Consider the following 16,753-nt stretch of genomic DNA (forward strand, 5'->3'; position numbering starts at 1 on the left):
TTTCTTTGGAGTTTTAATTTCACATGATAGGCACCAGTGTTTTTTAACATGTATGATGTACTCTGTATTTGCACATGCTGTAAATTGAGGTTAGCAGCATCTCTATCTCTCTGGAAATTAAGTTATGGATGTCTGTCCACCTCCATGTGGGTGCAAGGTACTGAGCCCATATTGTATTTTAGACAAGTAAGGGTAGCTTGTAAAGGTAACACCCAAACAATTTACTATGCATGGAGAGGCTAAGTTGGTTTCTATACAGAATCATCAATCAACCCCCAGGATCTAGTGTCTGACACTGAAAGGTACTTGACAGGGTTGCAAAAGAGATAACATAAAAACAAACTCAACCACAGCAGGTTGTTCTACAATCAGTCCTGCCTGTAAAGATGCTAGGGAAATGGTGACAGAAGCCTCATCAGAGTAACCAACCTATGTCTGATTTGACTTAAGGTCCATTCAATGAGAGGGAATCCATCTATCACACTGCTTGGGTGATCACCAACCAAAGACTAGATAGCCCTAAATACAACTGGCATAAAGAAAAGAAAAGTAATGATAAAATGATGCCTAATGCTCATACATCAGTTCCTTATTTATTCTTTACTGGAGAGCTTACCAATTGCAGCAAATAGGAACAACAACAACAACAACAAAAAAAAAAAAACCCTACAGCCAGCTATTAAGAAAAACGAGAGAACTTGGGCCACCACACACCTCTAAATGAGCTGTCTCTATCTGTTCCATTCCCTCGGACCTCAGGGAACACAAAGAAGAAGAGGCAGAAGGAGTCCTCATGACAAAGGAGACACAGAAAACCTAGAAAAGAAGGTCCTTTAAAACAGCCAAGCAAAGCTTACATCAATACTCACAGATTGAAGCAGCACTCACAGGCCCTACAAAGGTCTGTACCAGGTTCTCTTCATATACTCTATAGCTTTCTGTTCCTATTTTTATGGAAACCCTAAATGTATGAATGAGTGGCACTGTGGTGCTTGTGTCTTCTCTTTGGCCTCTTTTATTGTTCTGTTTGGTTGGCCCGTCCATCCCAGATATGATGGTTTTTTTTCCTTTTATTATATGTGTTATTTTGCTATGCTTCGTTATTAGCTATCAGAAGCTTGCTCATTTACAATGAGATACAGAAAGGGCACAGATCTCAATAGGAGAGGAGGTGGGACACAACTGGGAGAAGCAGAAGGATGGAAAAATATATTCAGATTTTATTGAATGAGATGAGAATATAGATTTAGTAAAAGTGAAAATTAAAAAAATAGTAGTGACTTTGCAGATATGAATAGATAATGGAAACAGAAATGAGAATTTTATCCTGTATTGTACAGGTATACCTAGTCTAATTACAACTGCATAGGAAAGAACATAGCAGTTTGTGATGGGTCATATGAAAATAAAAAGGAACATTTCAGACATTAGTCAACCTAGTGTGGTTAAATGAAGAAAAGAAAAGGAATGCATGAACCTGGTTTACAGTTCAGTACATCAATGCACACACACAAGAAGGGCAGTTATTACAGTGTCTTATAGTTTTCTGTCTAACGAGTCTAAAATATCTCTGTCTACCAAAGTAAAGTCAGAGAACCCAGTAATTGTTCAGTCTGCGAGGCTGGATGTTCCAATAGCTGTAGAATATATTGCAATCCAAAAGAATCTGGCTCTAATGCCAGTGAATGAATAAACTTTTCAGTCACAGCAAGAGAAATAGGAATAAGTGGATATTCCCACATCAAAAGAACTGAATTAATGTTCTATACAGAGTTGAATCAAGAAAAATCCCTCACATATGTGTGCAGTCATTTAAGTTAGAATTAATTCCAGTAGTACTCATCTTGACAACCAAAAATAGCAATTACAACCTACAGCAGAGTCCTGTTTTCTAGTTTACGAAGAATTAAATGTTAGTGTGCCTCAATTGTGGCATTGGTCTATCAATGATAATGAAGCAAAGGTAGGAGTTAGGCCATTTAGGTTGTTAGTGAGTGTTCAATAACTACCAGGGAACTCCAAACATCTGTACAGACTCCTGATGTCAGGATTAGTTATTATCTGGATCAAAGCTCCTCTTCCTGTAGATGCTTTACAGAAAAATAGAAAGGCCAGAGTCAAAGAATGGGGAAGAATGCAGTGAAAATACTTTTGTGCTGAATACGCATTTGTGTTCATCTGCACAACTAATTCCTGGTAAGATTGGAACTGTTGGGCAAAGGGCTACTCACAGGCACCTGATGTCCAGGAGACATGATTGAACACCTGCCACTCCATGTAGGTGGGAATTACCACCCATGGGGTTCTCCTGGGGTTCAAGATCTAGCCTCGACTGGAAACCAGGTAGGCATCTAAGCCACTGACCCCACTCAACGGGGGAGGGGGGTTGACAAGGGGCAGCCCCCAAAACCAGGGACCCCCGGGGACACTCTTGGCCCCAGGGTTATGGGAGAAAGGGCTGAGGGAGAGAGGTTCCCATGCAGGCGAGAGTCCTTAATCTGGGCCTTGACTGGAGCACAGGAAAGCCTTCTATAGGGAGATTAGAAACTACTCATTAGGAGAAATCCTATCCCATTGTCCAAGCACAGTGGGACTTGATGAATAGAGATATTCTATGGCTTTAGAGCTTTATTGTAGAAAGGCAGGGAGAAAGAAGAGAAGGGGGAAAAGGAGAGAGAGAAGAAAGGCTAGAGTAAGAGAGAAAGAGAGAGAGTAAGAGGGAGAGAGAGTAGGAGAGTGAGAGGAGAGGAGTGAGGAGAGTAAGAAGAGTATGTGAAGTAAGAGAGCTAGGTGGGGCCAAGCAACCGCTCTGATGGTGGGCTGTTATCTTTACTGTTGCTAGGTAACTGGGAGGAGTTTAGCCTAAAGGTCAGAAGCTTGGGACATTGTCTAAGTGACTAAAAGCCACGCTTCTCCTGTGGGAACTGTGGGAGTGGTAACTTTGACAGGAGCTAGAGTTCCAGAAGACATGAGGGAACGCCTACTGTGCCATGTGAATTATCACCACTCCGGGGTTCAGACCTAGGCTGGACTGGAGACCAGACTGTCTATGTATAGCCCAATGCCCGACATGGGACAAACAACATTTTATCAAGTCTGAGTGAGAAAAGGGACCTCTAAGTTTTGGACCTTCCTTAAATGTCTACTGACAGTTCACAGCAGAATGTGTAAGGTATCACTTTTTCAGAGATAGAGCCAATAAGGAGTTGCCCAGAATTCAGTAAGTAACCTCACACCCACATTCAGATAGGTAATTTTGTTTGGTGCAGAGGGTCTCACTCAAAGAAAAGATATGAAAGAAGACTGGATACATTTCATGTCTGCAATTGCATTCTGTATTATGTCTATGGACCCTTTTAATTGAGTTAATATCAGGTCCAGTATCATAGAGTCACATTTCTGCCCTCTTTAGCAGGTTTCCTGCTCCTGCTCCATAGTATTAACACCCCACATACTCACCCTTCCAATCACAGATTGGAAATTCTACATAGTGCCAAGACAGACAAGACTACAAAAAGAAAACATGGATCAAGGAAAAGACAAACAACTTGTACCTCTACTTGTTTATCTGTTGTCAGGGGAGGGGCCCAGCATTACCAGACTGCATACTCAGTTACATATTCAGGGGTATTTCTCTCAGTCATTCATTTCTGGTTATGTCAAACTGTCTTGTACCCTTATTTGGAAGACATTTTCCAGCACAGGGGGAGCCTCTATTTTTCTTGCCCTCCTTCATTCACCTGACCCCAAGCTTGCCACTCAACATACTGGTTCCAACATATCATTTCCTTTGGCATCCTCCCAGGTGGACCCCCCCCCCAAGGGGAATGTTATAAAACTTTGAAGCATCTCTGACCTTGGAAGTTGTAGGGCTGCTGCTAGGTTGTGGTTCCAGCCACTGCACTGCTGACTGCTGACTCTCTCAGGATACCAGGCTGGAAAGTTCTTCTGAGGAGAGTTGTCAGTATTTTAGAAAGAACAATGCCAGAGTAACCAACATCTGGTTAGGGATCACATGGCTGCTCCTGTACAAAAGGGAATGGTGGATATTTCTGTCTCTCTGGCCTGGATCATTAGAACAGCTCTTCTAGACCCTCCCACTATACCCAGTCCAGTTCTGGTCATGTGGTTGTTCTAAACATTTTCAAATCAGGGACTTTCCCTTCCTTAATTTCTCTATAGAGTCTATTCAGCTTTTTTCTTTTCTCTGTTGTAGGGCAGCACGTGTTGGGGAATAAAGGGAGTGGGAGAAAACTGGCATCCTGCCAGAATTTTGGTGCTCTGGGCAGGCGGATGTAGAGGGCTGCAGCACACTTTCCACACAGCCCTGGTGGGTGTTTGGCTGTGGGAAGCTACAGTCCCCAGACTGCAGGGGGTGGACAAGGGGCAGTCCGAGGTCTCTGGGCTTCGTGGAAGGAAGAGATAACAGGTTCTCAGTCTTGGGCATCCCAGACACCACTGGACACTACAGAAGAGCTGAGAGCAAAGTGGGGACCTGCTGGGTGGCTCAGCTAGCCTTGGGGCTAAAGAGAGGAGAGGGCAGGGAGAGAGGGGGCACTGGGTGGTTGCCACGCAGGCAAGAGTCTTCTGACCAGTCCATGACTGGAGCACAGGGAGTCCTTTAAGGGAAAGTCTATCCCATCATTCAGGTACCTCAAGCCTTTATGAGCAGAGATGGTCTATGGTTTTAGAGCTTTATTGTAGAAAGGCAGAGAGAAAGAGGGAAGATAAAAGAGAGGGCCCAGCCATAGCCATGTGGACAGAGGGGGGCAGGGAGAGAGAGAAGGAGGGCTAGAGATGAGAGTAAGAAAGGTAAGACATTAAGAGAGAGAGGAGGGGACAAGCAGCCCCTGTTATAGTGGGCTGGGCTGTCTTGCAGTATGGCTGTGGGGAGAAGCATCTAGAATGCCAGGAGCCTGGGGCTTTGTCTGAATGACTGATAGTCCCTGAATTATGAAGTTGGGGGCTCTGTGGTGTAAGGCAACTGTATCTGGGAACGTGGCTCACTCTTCCATCCCTAGTAGAGTTTTCTATTGGGTCTACGGAGCAAACCTTGCTCAACCAAAACAGGCTGCTTTTCACGGTTCCACACTCCGTCACTCTCCAGATCCTGGGAGTATCTTCACTCTGTGGAAAACACACCCCTGATCAAGCTCATTTCCCAGCCCCCAAGCTCCTCAGACCTGAGAGATTCCAGGGCCACCAGGCTGCAGTTCTTCCATCTATTATGGTGAATCACTTTCCCAGAACTGCAGCCAGGAAGCAGTTTGAGATTTTCTAAGTTTCCCAGGAGAACCAAGCCCAGATATTCCACCAGGAAAGGAAGGGAAAGGTGAATTTTCCTATAGACCCACTCACTACACATGTGTTTCTGGTCACATGGTTTCCATAAACCCTTTCAAACCTAGCCCTTTCTCTTCCTTAAATAGTTTTGGAGTGTCCACCACTTTTTATTTTCCAGTCATTCTCCTAGTCCTCCTGAGAGTATTTCTCATCCACCAAAACAGGTTTCTCCCACTTCCATTCAGAAATTGAGGGAAAGGTTAAACAAGTATTGGCCCAGTTCAAGACGTATGCCATGTGAATTTATCCACGACACTGTTAAGGATTTTTCTGCTATTCTTGCAGACATGAGCCTTGCATAACTGTCATCTGAGAGGCTTTACCGAGCAACTGACAGCAGCAAAGGATGAGACCTAGAGCCAAACACTATGTAGAACTTGGGGAATTACATAGAAAAGGGGAAGAATCAAAGGAGCCAGAGAGGTCAAGGATACTGAAAGAAAGCATACAGAACCAATTGACCTGGGAACATTGGGGCCAACAGTGACAAAGTGGGCCACCAATGCTGGTCTATCTACAGAACAACTTTAGTTGATTTTGAAATCCTGGCTGAATCTTTTTAAGGGTTTCAAACTATGTGTGCTTTCTTAGAATCCCATATATACTTAGAACTACTTTCTTCATAAACATATTGTTCAGAATCTTTAGGAAACATGCTACATCCACTCCAGTAGTGACATGCGCGACAGGCCCCCAAAACCTGGGCGCTGTTCCGAGGTGAAAAGTTCACAGAAACTTAGTCTCCTGGAACCGTGGCATCCTGTATAACGAATGCTCCAATGTCCTTGCTTTAGTTGGTAAAAGGATCTGTGTGCTTTCCCTTAATATTGCTTTATTNTAAGTGCCTCTATTTGACATATAGCAAATATGATTAGATTAGATTAGATAGTCAATATTCAGCTTCCCTGAATATTAGGTTAGATTCTAGGCAGTCCTTGAGCCGACCATGGGCTTTGAATTCAGTAAGAATGTTGCCTATTCAGTGATACTCAGATTTGACGGTAGTATTATAAGATAGTGAAAGAAATCAGGCATTACTATCTACTACATAGAGTTAGAATCTCAGGGCAAACTACTCCCATAAGCAGGAATTTACCATTATCTAGAAAGAAGGAAGGTTGTGGTCTAAGGAAGAACCAGAGTAGATACTTACTACTATAGATAGCTGAGTTACACCCATTCACAGGAATTTACTATGGCCTAGGGGGGAGGTGAACTATACAAAAGACTAGAATAGGAACTATGGCAAGGGCATGAAGCCCTTGCCCCTGACTTCTAAGATTAAGCAGACCTTGGGTGAGGCTGCTTTTGATCCCAGTTGTTAACACTGAATTTTATCCCAGTTGGTTGCTGCCAGTCTTTTGTGTTTACATTCCTCTGTTTTGTCTAAGAGTCATTAAGCATCCTCATTGTACCTTGCTGGTGTGTCACCTAACTTCCCTATTTTCTTCTGTGTAAAAAGTCTGATGCTCTATTTGACAAATTGTATTCAGATCCACACTCCCTTGTGTTGTGTCGGTTTGTCACCCCCCCGCCCCCCCCCCCCCCCCCCCACCCCCCCCCCCCCCCCCGACTCTATGCCCATCTGTCCCAGACCCTGATTCCCACAGATTGAGGGGGGCTGACTGGGCCCAGTCCATGGCAGAAACAGAAACCTCATCAATTGTGTTACCATATTGTAATGAGAACATGCTAGCTGTATATTCACATGTCATGCATACACTTTATGATTCTATTTGCTGTTCTGGTTTGTATGCATGTCGATTATGGGTGTTAGTTCAATGTTGAAAAAAGTGTACTATAGCCATCTTGTACATAACCACATGGGTGATGTAGCTGAATATTTAGTTGTGGGGAAGCTGAATATTGACTTGTATGATGACTGTGGTAAGATGGATTCCCACTGACATTATGTCTTTCCATCCTCTCTGCTACTTTTTCTAAAATATTCGTTACTAGAGGGCCTTGAGTTTGGACACCGACCAGGGAGAAGTAAGATTCTTCATGTACATTAATTGAGAGTTTTCTTCTTGGATAACAATATGTGACAAAAAGAGTCCAGACAGATTGTTTTCAGAGTCAATCAGTAGGAAATATAAGATGTGTGTGAACTATGATGAGTGATGCTCCCTGATCAGAATTACATGTGCCTAGAGTATCTGGTATAGTTCTTCAGCATCTCTCATTTCATTATGTTACTTGTAAAAAGAAATTTGGGGGATTATTAAGCACACATAGAGACAAATATACTAATCAGGTAAAAGAAAGTTCTATTTATTATTAGAAAGGAAATCATTTTGGGTGTTAATTCTAGGGAGCAGCATCATGGAACCTAGCATAGAAAGGCAGAGGTGTGACCCAATAATGCTGGAAGTTATCCTGACTCAATTAAGAGTTTCTACAGATATAATGCAAAAGGCAGCTGCAAAAATGAATGTATTAGGTCTACTCCTTTCCTATCTTTTCTTTGAGTGGGACCCCATGAGTCGAAGTAAGTTACCTGCCTGAGCAACAATGGGAGGGTACTTATTGCATCCAGTCTACTCATTACTGGATTCATCACTCTCTGCTATGCCCTATCAGTGGACATCTAGGGAAATTCCTAAAAATACGGTCCCCTTCTCTCAGGCCTGATGAAATATTATGGGGACAAATCTCAAGTTTTCATCAAAACTACAGTATAAAACCCTCAAAATATTGGCAAAAAAAAAGACACATTGATCAGTGAAATGAATTGAAGCATACACATAAATATATAGGGACATCTGATTTTCGACAAAGACACCAGAAATACAAAATGAAAAAAGGTAGCATCTTCAAGAAGTGGTGCTGGTCTAACTGGATGTCTGTCTGCATCTGGAAGAATGAAACTGGATCTATACTTATTGTTATGTCCAGATCATGGGGTCCCCACTGACCACCAGGAATCTAACACATATTCAAAAGCAAAGAGTCTTTATTCAAGCTCGAGCTTGAACCCTCCACATCTCCAATGCACTGGATGGGTGTGGAACGTCCTGAGCTGGTGAAGCCTTTCCTTATTACCTTTACACTGGGTAGGGAATTTCCCAACTTGGCAGTTACATAATTTTTTGACACTTGAAAATTGCAGCTTGGCACATTTCTACTAGCCAGAAATGATTTCAACTTTATATGAACAGTAATTGTGAGCTTAAGCAATATATTTTAAGGTGTTTTTTTTTTTCAAGTAACTGAGCTCAATCTAAGAGCAAGTTAAACATAAAATGGGGCTTAAAGTTAAAATGGAGTTTGAACATTTAAGCAGGTCCCTTCACCTATAACCCAGTGTAAAACTCAAGTGTAAATGGATCAAAGACCTCAATATAAAACTAAACAGGATGAATCTGACAAAATATAGAGTATTAAAGAAAAGTGAACACACTGGCACAGGAGAAGACATTCTTTAAATCACAAGGAAAAAAGTAAGAACAATTAATAAATGGGACCTCAGAAAACTGAAATGCATCTATTAAAGCAAAGGGCACCATCCTTGGACAAAACAGCAACCTAGACAGTAGAAAAAGATTTTATCAATTCCACATCAAATAGAGAACTAATATCCAAAATATATAAAGAACTCAAGTAACTAGACATGAAAAAAATCAAATCATCCAATTTAAAAATGGGTTACAAATCTAAACAGAGGATTCTAAATGAAGAAAACTCCAACAGTAAAGAAACACTTATAAAATGTTCAGCACCCTTAGCCTTCAGGAAAATGAAAATCAAAGTCACTTTGAAAACCAATCTTGTACTTGTCTGAATAGGCAAAAATTAGTAATACAATAAAAGCTCATGCTGGAGAGGATATGGAGCAATAGAAACACTCCTCCAATATTAGAGGGAGTGAAATCTTGTACAAAAACTAAAGAAATCATTGTGACAGTTCTTCAAATTGATGGTAATCAAACTACTTCAAGATCCACTCATACCACTCTAGAGCATATACCCAAAGGACACACCAACCTACTCAAGGACTATGTTCACTGTATCTTTATCCGTATAGCCAGAGACTGGAATCAACCTGCATAACTTTCAAAAGAAGAATAAAGAAAGAAAATATGGTACATTTACACAAAGGAGTATTACTCTGCTATTAAAAGGATGACATAATGCTTCATATATAAAGAACTCAAGAAGTTAGACTCCAAAAAACTAAAGCCAATTAATAAAATGGGGTACAGAGCTAAACAGGATTCTCAACAGAATGGCTGAGAAGCACTTGAATAAATGCTCAGCATCCTTAATCATCAGGGAAATGCAAATCAAAATGACCCGAGATGTCACCTAATACTAAACAGAATGGCTAAGATCTTAAACTCAAACAAGAGTACAGGTTGGCAAGGATGTGGGGAAAGAGGAACACACCTCCAATGCTGGTAGGATTGCAAACAGGTACAACTACTTTCAAAATCAATCTGGTGGCTCCTCAGAAAAGTGGAAATAGTTATACCTGAAGATTCAGCTATACCACTCCTGGGCATATATCCAAAAGATGCTCCACTATATCACAAGGACGTATGCTCCACTATGTTCATAGCAGCCTTATTTATAATAGCCAAAAGCTAGAAACAACCCAGATGTCCCTCAAAAGAAAATGTGGTACATTTACACAATGGGATACTACTCAGCTATTAAAAATGAAGACATCACAAATTTTGCAGGCAAATGGATGGAACTAGAAAATATCATCCTGAGTGAGGTAACCCAGACCCAAAAGGAAATATATTGTATACACTCACTGATAAGTGGATATTCGCCCCCAAAGTCATAATATCCATGATACAACTCACAGACCATACCATATGAAGCTTAACAAAAAGGAAGGCCAAAATCTTCAATCCCATTTAGAAGGGGGACCAACATAATCACAAGAGTCAGAGATAGAGAGGGACCTGAGTGGGAGGGGGTGGGAGGAAAAAAATTGGTGAGTGGGGACAGGATAAGGTATGGGAATAGATATGAGAGAAATCCAGAGGGTCAGGAGAATCAGTAGAAATATGTAGCAGTGGTGGGTGGGGAAGAGACCTGGTATATTCTCCTGGGATGTGAGACCTTTCAGGAGCCAATGGGGAAAACAGTATCCAAAATGCCTAACAGTGGGGAGATATAAAGTGAAGAGACCACCTCCATTAGATAGACATGGCCCCCAGTTGAGGGATGGGGTTACCCATCCATCTCAAAATTTTTAACCCAGAGTTGATCCTGTCTAAAGGAAACACAGGGACTATATATATATATATATATATATATATATATATATATATATATATATATATATATATATATATATATATATATATATACACACACACACACACATATGTGTGTGTGTGTGTGTGTGTGTGTGTGTGTGTGTGTGTGTAATACATATATGGAGCAGAGACTGAAGGAAAGGCCATTCAGAGACTGCCCCACCTTGGGAACCATTCCATCTGCAGACACCAAACCTTTATACAGACACTACTGCTGATTCCAAGGTATGCTTGCCGACAGGAGCCTGGTATGAATGTGCTCTGAGAGGCTCTGCCCATACATGACCAAGACAGATGCAGATACTTATAGCCAGCCAATGGATTGAGCCCGAGGACCCCAGTGCAAGAGTTAGGGGAAGGAAAGAAGGTGCTGAAGGAGATTGCAACCTATTAGGAAGAACAACACCATCAACTAATCAGAACCCGAAGGAGCTCCCAGGGACTAAACCACAAACCAAACAGTATAAATGGGTGGGATCATAGCTCCTTCTACATATAGCAGAGGACTGTCTTATGTGACATTAGTGTGTGTGTGTGTGGGGGGGGCTTTTGGTCCTGTGGAGGCTTGATGCCCAGAGAAGGGGGTGAGGCAGCAGTGAGTGGGTGAGCACTCTCTAAGAGGCAAAGAGGATGAAAGCTAGGGTGGAGGGTTCATAGAGGGGAGATTGGGAAGGGGGACAACATTTGAAATATAAATAAAATAATTAATTTTTAAAAACCCTGAGAAAAAATGTTTCATGTCTCCAGAGCCACCAATGTCTCTGAGGCTGTCACTATGGCTCATACAAAGCCATCAACTATATAAAAATAAAAAATACAAGAAGAATACAAATTGCTAAGATCTGGCAATTTTGACTGAGCAACCATAGTGACAGGAGCCAGAGCAGCAGCTAAGCTTGTCCCCGTTTCCCCTCCCCCTTCCCTTTTCTGGTTGATTTCCCAGGCCCTGCATACATAGTCCCGGTTCTGCCATGTCCCAGAAACAAGAAGAAAACCCTGCAGAGGAGATCGGCGAGGAGAAGCAAGATACACAGGAGAAAGAAGGGATTCTCCATGAGAAAGCTGAGGAGGCAAAGCTAAAGGCCAAATATCCAAGCCTAAGACAAAAGCCTGAAGGCTCCAACTTCCTCATTAAGAGACTCCAGGGAGGGGTATGGGACACCCTTATATATAAAAATTATAAGGGTATATATATTTATAAAAGTATATATATATATATATATATATATATATATATATATATATATATATTGCTAAGACTCAAGGAAGTTTTTAAGGATTTGCTGTGAAGAGGCTTGGCCACAATTATAGCAGGTAAGAAGAGAAGCAAAACAAAAAATATTAACATTTGAACTAAAGTTTCAAAATACATGAAGCACACTCAATGACAGACCTATAGGAAGCAGACAGAAGTTGAAGCAGATAAATGTCAATGTCCACCGTTGAGAAAGATGACAACATAGAGCACTAGTAATGAATAGCACACCTCCAGAAAATCATCCATACAACAGCAGAAGATGCACAAACTTCAAGCAGCTTTCTCCAGTGTGGGCATGTCACAAGTCATCAAGGCCAGGTTGTGCAAGCCTTTTATCCCAGCACTAGAGATGCTGGGGCAGTGGATCTCTCTCAGTTCAAGAGGAGCCTTATTTTTAAAGAGTTCCAGAACGGCCAGGACAACCTACACAGTGTGGCTCAAAAATCAACAGTAACAACAACATAAAAGTCTTCACACCCAGGAAAGATTACAGTTTAAAAAATGTCTTCCCTAAGACCTAGAATGCTGACATCAATAAAAGAAGAACACATAAAAGACATGAATACTGAGGTACTGCTAGCATGTTCTCACTCAAACATGTGAAGAAATATAAAAGGGTGTTTTTAATATTTGAAATACCAAAATCATACTGACATTTTAAAATACAGAGAAATTCTTCTGAAAATTCACAAAATGAGAAACCAAAAGAGAATTTTAAAAATTATGACAGAAGGATCAAACTGAAGGGTGATTTCAAAATATATTAAAACTACAGCAGTGCAAAACATCGAGAGTTGACAGGAAGACAGAGGACAGCAGAAATCAAAGGGAAGGTAATATAGTCAGCATTTAATACTAGCAGAGATGTTAAACAAATCTTATCAAAATCCTGCTGGCATTATTTTAGGAAATGGAGAAATTAATCATAAGAGAACTTAAAGGGACTATAAAACGCTCCAAACCTCTAAGAGCAGAAAAAACTAAGAGGCATCCAGTGTTCTGACTAAACAATATATTAAAATGATAATGAGGAAAACATCTACCATTGGTAAGAAGATATGGCCAGTGATGTGAATGGGAGAGGACAGCATCCCTTACATACAAAACCAAGTTAAATGATCTTTGGCTCTGGGTATTAATTCTCACATAGAGAGTATTCTACTACATATAAAGGGAATATTATGATATTAGTCTCAGTGCAATTATCTAAAAACAATTGAAATGAAATAGAATCTGTCAGAACCAATTCCATGTTCTCTTTCCACTGTCAGTTGAACCTGCCCACCCCCAAGTCTTCCTCATTCCCTCTAACATACCTGGATCCTTTGCTACAGCTTCCTCTCTTCACTTAGTTCAGACTCACAGGTGAGCAGGACTGCCTGAGGCGTGTGACACCTGCATATGGCAAAGGGTCTTCAGAAAGCACCCAGAAATTTCCATGCAACAAAAATATATGACGTCTCCAAACAGATAAACATGAGAGAGAGAGAAAATGTCACAACTAAAAATGTCTCCTTTCCTGTAAGGATTTGAATGTACTCTGTAAGATGTGAGACTCACTCACACACAGCTCAGACACAAGCAGAGTCATTCTACCAGGAATCCTGGGGAGGAGCTGGGGCTACTGCAAGAAAACTATTGTCACCCACAGAAATCAGACTGCTGCACTTGTCCAAAGAGAGATCTCTGCAAAAAGCCCTGTCAGCAGGGTCTAGGCATTTCTACTCCTCCTACAAGAAGTCCAAGGTCACAGCACTGTATGTTAACAAACCCTGAAATTAAAAACAACTGTTTGGCCACATGTGCTTTTCTTCAACCAAGGAGCCAATTTGTGATACTGTGAATGATTATAATTATTCAAAATGTGCTTTCTAAAACTTTACTTTATCTACTGTGGGTTTTCTAATTCTACAAATAGATTGGTCTGATACACTCACATGGAGATACTGTGTTTGCCTAGACCTCAACATACCTAAAGACACGTTTCTTAATGCTGTATTTACATCCTAAATTGAATACAACTCAGATGAAAAATGCATGGGCACTAAAATGTCTCTTTCTAAATGATAACGTTTACAGCAATAACGGCTGTGCTCGATAAAGTACATTTTCCACTTTAATAAAATCTGCACTGTTTCCTCGAATAAGTGTAACATACAAAGCTCTCTATGCGGATACCTATTAAACAGGGCCGGAGGCGTTCTCAATAAGCAACTAGTAAAAGAACTGAGTTAGAAAGCACGGAACTTACATTCCTGGAGCTTTGTAATTGACACAATAGCAAACGCAGACAATGCAACTGCTCTGCCAGATTTTAGGATGAATGAAAAAGCCACGATAAACCCCAGTTCACAGGACCTGAAATTTCCGGACAACCATAAGATATCCCAAACACAGTTGTGAGAACGCCTTCCTTAAGAGCAGATTTAAAAACACACCCGTTCTGCTCCAGTGCCACAGCTCTGGACTTGGGAGGTTCCAGCGTCGCCTTGCTGCAGTTCCAGACACTGCGCTGCTCACTGCTGCCTCTCATGGACCCACAGCCAGGAAACTGGGTCTGAGGAGAGTTTTTCGGGGTCCAGAAAAATCTAGGACACCGGTTCTCTCTGGGAAACCAGCCCACTGTTAGGGACATAACAATTCACTTAGGAAGGGGAATGGAGGATTTTCCTGTCACTCCGGGCCAGATCCGCCCACCACACCCTGGTTCCGGTGACGTAGCTCCTCTGAAGATGATCGACACCTAATTGTTTTTGTAGGATCCACCCAGCTTTTTTCTTTTCACTGTCACTTTCCGGCTTTCCAGGAGTCTCAGCTAGCCTCTGCCCTTTCCCTACCACTCCCCGCCCCGGGGATTCTGGTTCCTTCCACTCAGTCTCAGGCTTCCAGCCACACTGCTGCAGCTGTCAGGCTGTCCTGGAAGGATGCTGCACCCTAATATCTGATAGTGAGTTCTAAACCTCTCAGATAATAGATAAGCAGCCTCACTTGTTAGCTTGGAATACAAGCCTCCTGGGCTAAAAACCGCACAGCAAAATATAACCAGCACCCTAAATTCCGTTTTCCTTTCTTCCATTCCCAACACAAAATACTAAAAATAAATAAAAATTCTGGCTCCCTCTGAAAACCCGACTCAAAATATACATGAAGTATAAGAAGAACTAATCATATGAAGATGTGGATTAAAAAGTTTGGGAAAGAGAATGATGAGAGGGTAGCTGTGGAGCTCCAGGGACAAAGGTGACTATAGAAAGTGCAACCAATAGAACAGAGAGTGAAAAAATATGGATAAAGTCAGACTCCAGCAGCATTGTCCTGGCCACAGTAGCAAAGAGAATAGATAATGCAAATAGTTTTTCAAGAATATTTTTGTGTAAATAGTCTAACAATCATAATATGAAAGAGAGCGTCAGCATAAGTCCCAGTTCATGTAAGAGAAAATGTAGTGATAACACAGAAATTTTGATAGCCAGAAAAATAAAATGATTTCATGACTTTACAACATGTAAAATTCTATGCACAGGGGATTCAGGGTCAGGATCAAAATGGTAAGGAAAATGGGCATAGAGCTGTATGAATTTTCAAGGGAAAGGGATTTGTGCCTGGTACATCACTTTATCACTCTTGTCGGTAACATACAGGCTGGAATTTGGATAAAGAAAGTCTTGAATGTATAGATTTCTTTGGGTAGGATGGACATTTTTACTATGTTAATCCCCCTGATCCATGAGCACAGGAGAACCCTTCAAGTTTAAATATCTTCTTCAATTTCTTTCTTCAAAGACTGGGGGTTTTTATCATGAAAGTATTTCAGTTGCTTACAAAATATTTAATCCCAACCTAAGTTTCTACCCAACCTTTGATTTTTTACTTCCTGGATAAAAGACACATAATCTTTATAATAAGCCTTTATTGGCCCTGGAGCTGAGAACCTATCTACCTTCTATGCTATTATTATGTCTTTTTCATCCATTAATCCTGTCACAGTTTCCTATGTTTTATCTGGGCTCCTTTTAACTCCAATTAGCCAGTCAACATGACCATTACTTTAAGACTCTTAGCCCATATGTTTTCCTCAGCCTCCACCTTTTTCTTCCTCCCCACAGCTATTCTTTATTTCGCTCTCCCAAGCCTATCTCTCTTCTGCCAGTTATTGGCTGTAGGCATGTTGATTTGCCAATGGGGGGTAACTTGGGAAGCAAGGTTAAGAGCTTCACTTGGGTGTCTGCATGTACTTTGATCCCTAGGAGAAACTAGGCCTTGTGGCTATTATTTAGCATTGAAATATAAGCAAAAAAGGAAACCGCAAGAGCATACCAAAAACTAACATTTTTTTGAAGCAATTGTGAAAAGTGTTATTTTGCTGTTTTGAAATTCATCCCTTAGTGCTAAAGATGGCTATGATAAGTATATTTGTATTATCTCCAAATAGATATTTTTCCGTTTTCACAAGTTTCCATTCCCACCAGGAATTAAAATAAGGATATACTTTGTCATTTTCTGAACTTTGTTTCTGGCTTTATTCCTGTCGGAAACACCAGAATTACTTATTTAGACAAGTATAACAACAAAAGACAGTCATTCCTAGCTTGCATGAAGAATGATGAGTTTAAAATGATTCTTCCCCTCCCACATACTTAGATATATTTGTTATTTGTTTTCTTTGCTATTTTTATTTTCTTTTATGTGTCTGGCTGTTTTAGCCTAATGTATTTCTGTTGAAAACATGTGTCTTCTTCCTGTAGAGTGCACATGGAACATTAGAATGTCTGAAGTAAAATTAAAAATGGTTGTGAGCTAGGAAATTGGTGTTAGTATTCAAACCCAGGTATTCTAGTATTTCTGTAACTGCTCTTCCCCACTGCATAATCTCTCC

General features: G+C 41.0%; 1 protein-coding gene across 1 annotated transcript in view; it reads right to left on the reverse strand.

The window, feature by feature from the left end:
* LOC110337917 (zinc finger protein 883-like) overlaps positions 1 to 14,445 on the reverse strand; it is a 28,594-nt gene extending 14,149 nt beyond the window's left edge. Inside the window, exons 1-4 of the mRNA XM_029532874.1 lie at positions 14,316 to 14,445; positions 13,194 to 13,272; positions 5,053 to 5,127; positions 3,857 to 4,025 (exon numbers count right to left, since the gene is read on the reverse strand). The gene's annotated coding sequence lies outside the window, so the exon portion shown is untranslated. The remainder of the gene's footprint in view (positions 1 to 3,856; positions 4,026 to 5,052; positions 5,128 to 13,193; positions 13,273 to 14,315) is intronic.
* Positions 14,446 to 16,753: the final 2,308 nt, after the last annotated feature.

The sequence above is a fragment of the Mus pahari genome, chromosome 21 (assembly GCF_900095145.1).
Source record: "Mus pahari chromosome 21, PAHARI_EIJ_v1.1, whole genome shotgun sequence".
In the NCBI taxonomy this organism is placed as follows: domain Eukaryota; kingdom Metazoa; phylum Chordata; class Mammalia; order Rodentia; family Muridae; genus Mus; species Mus pahari.